Source organism: Priapulus caudatus, unplaced genomic scaffold (genome assembly GCF_000485595.1).
Source record: "Priapulus caudatus unplaced genomic scaffold, Priapulus_caudatus-5.0.1 Scaffold1225, whole genome shotgun sequence".
NCBI lineage: Eukaryota > Metazoa > Priapulida > Priapulimorpha > Priapulimorphida > Priapulidae > Priapulus > Priapulus caudatus.
This window is the reverse complement of record NW_014578286.1, coordinates 74156-76642: the sequence shown is the minus strand read 5'-3', so window position 1 is coordinate 76642 and position 2487 is coordinate 74156.

Genomic DNA, 2487 nt, shown 5'->3' with positions numbered 1-2487 from the left:
AAGGTATTTACATATATAGTTATAAGCCATTTCTAAGAAAAATATTTGAATTTTGGGAAGGGTAAACTTTTTATATATACAGGAATGTGCAGGTATGACGCTCCAGAGTTTAACAACACGAACTTAACAGATTTTTTTTACAAGAACGCGGTTTTATACCTTGGTAGGTGATATGACATTGATGAATTTACACAGTGTGATTTATTGTAAGATAAAAACAAATTAAAACGAAATAGTACATACACATTATAAGTACAACACACGTTCATAAATATAGTTACAAAGTTCATAAATTAGAATATACAACATATAAACAACATATAACAAGCACTTATACAATATTAAAGTATAACAAACAATAACTAAAAGGTATTTACATATATAGTTGTAATAAGCTATTTCCAAAAAAGTATTTGAATTTTGGGAAGGAACTTTTTATATATACAGGTATGTCGCTCCAGAGTTTAACACCTACGAATTTTAATGATTTTTTTTACCAAGAACGGTATTGTACCTTAAATTGGTAAGTGATACGACATTGATGTTGCAAGTCTGGTGAGGTGTGAGTGTACATGAGGGATTCTGATGAAGTAGTTACGAAATAGATCTGATAGCTCACTGTGGGTATACTTATACATGAATTTAGCTAGCTCAAGTTTATTAATGTCAAAAAGTTTTAGAAGACCAAGTTTGAAGAAATAGGGTGTCACGTGATTTCTCATTCCAGCAAAGCTCATGTATTTGATAATTGAATTATGTACTTTATTGATTGGCTGTAAGGTGGTTGAAGTTGCTGACCCCCAGCTTAATATAGCATATAGGAGGTAAAGGTACACCAGAGAGAAATAAATCATTTTAAGTGTGTCAACATTAACATAGTGCCTAAGTTTAGATATAATTCCATCAGATTTAGCTAACTTGGTACTGATAAATTTGACGTGAAAGTCCCACTTTAGTTTACAGTCGAAGTATACACCCAAATATTTTATATTATTAGCACGTTGGAGCTTGTAGTTATCAATATAAATCTCAAAAGTATCATAATTAATCTTTTTATTACCAATGATCATATATTTCGTTTTTTCATAATTAAGAGACAATCTATTAGCATCAGTTCTTGACATGTTTAATTTCACGATTTACCTTAGTTTCAAGGTCTATTATATTCGAACTTGTGATAAATAAATTAGTATCATCAGCAAATAGACGAGAACTGAAATTTGAGGCTAAGGGTAGGTCATTTACATATATTAGAAAAAGCAGGGAACCCAAAGTAGATTCCTGAGGTACACCACATGAGACGTCGAGGAGATCCTGTGATGAGTACATACTACTTCGAACAAGTACTGTTAAACGAATCAGCAGACGAAATTGATACGAATTGAATTTAGAAGTAAATGAATAAATGAAAAATGAAATGAAGTTGAAATAGATTGCAAATTGAAGTCAGAAATGTTAGATACGCATTCGCCAGATTGCCCGTCGCCATCTTAATTCTGTTGCTGCGCGAACAGCCTCTGGAGCTTGCGCGCGCGCTCGCTCGCGCAGTGTTGTTTAGAAGGCCAGTGCTCGCGAGCGCTAACGAGCGTTCACTCTCCTGAACACGCCTCAGAAGTGGCATAAGACACTGGTTGTAGACTTTGATTTTAGTGTTTATTGTAAGGTCACGTGAGTTGAACACTCTTTGACGTAGTCGACCAAATGCACATGATGTTGCTTGGATACGAGCTGCAAGTTCCTCCGTCAAGGAGCAGTCATTTGTTACATAGCTGCCAAGGTATTTGAAGCGGGTGACGTTCGCCAACTTGGTGTCAGCTATGAAGAACTCAGCTTCAGTACCAATGCACATGGTCTCTGTCTTTGAAGTGTTAATACATAGTCCAATCTTCTTAGCAAGGTCGTTGTAAGCTGTGAGTAACAACTGTAGTTCCGCTGAAGTGTCACTGAATATGGCTATATCGTCTGCATATTGAGCCTCCTTGATGTAGTCGGTAAGAACTTTGGTCTTTGACTTCAGTCTTCGAAGATAAAATAGATCACCATTATAGCGAAATCTGACCTTTACACTGCAGGTGTGTTTGATTTCCTTATAAGCAAGACAAAGTAAAACAGCTGCATAGATGCCATAGAGTGTTGGTGCTAGCTTATAACCCTGCTTGACACCACTGTTGTACTCAAAGGCCTGTGTGAGTTAACCATCTACAATGAGCCTTGCATGCACGTTTGTATATAGCTTCTTGATGATTCTTATGAACTTTGCAGGGCAGCCCAGCTTGCTCAGGATGATAAGAGTAGCTCACGATTGACGGTGTCAAACGCTTTAGTGAAGTCCACAAAAGCTATATACAAACTTCTGCGCTGTTCTCTCGTTTTCTCCATTACTTGTCGAAGAGTGACGATTCTATCCACAGTACTTCTGCCCCTGCGGTACCCTGACTGAGATTGTGGGTATATCTTCTCTGCAAGGTAATGTAGTCTCTGCAAGAT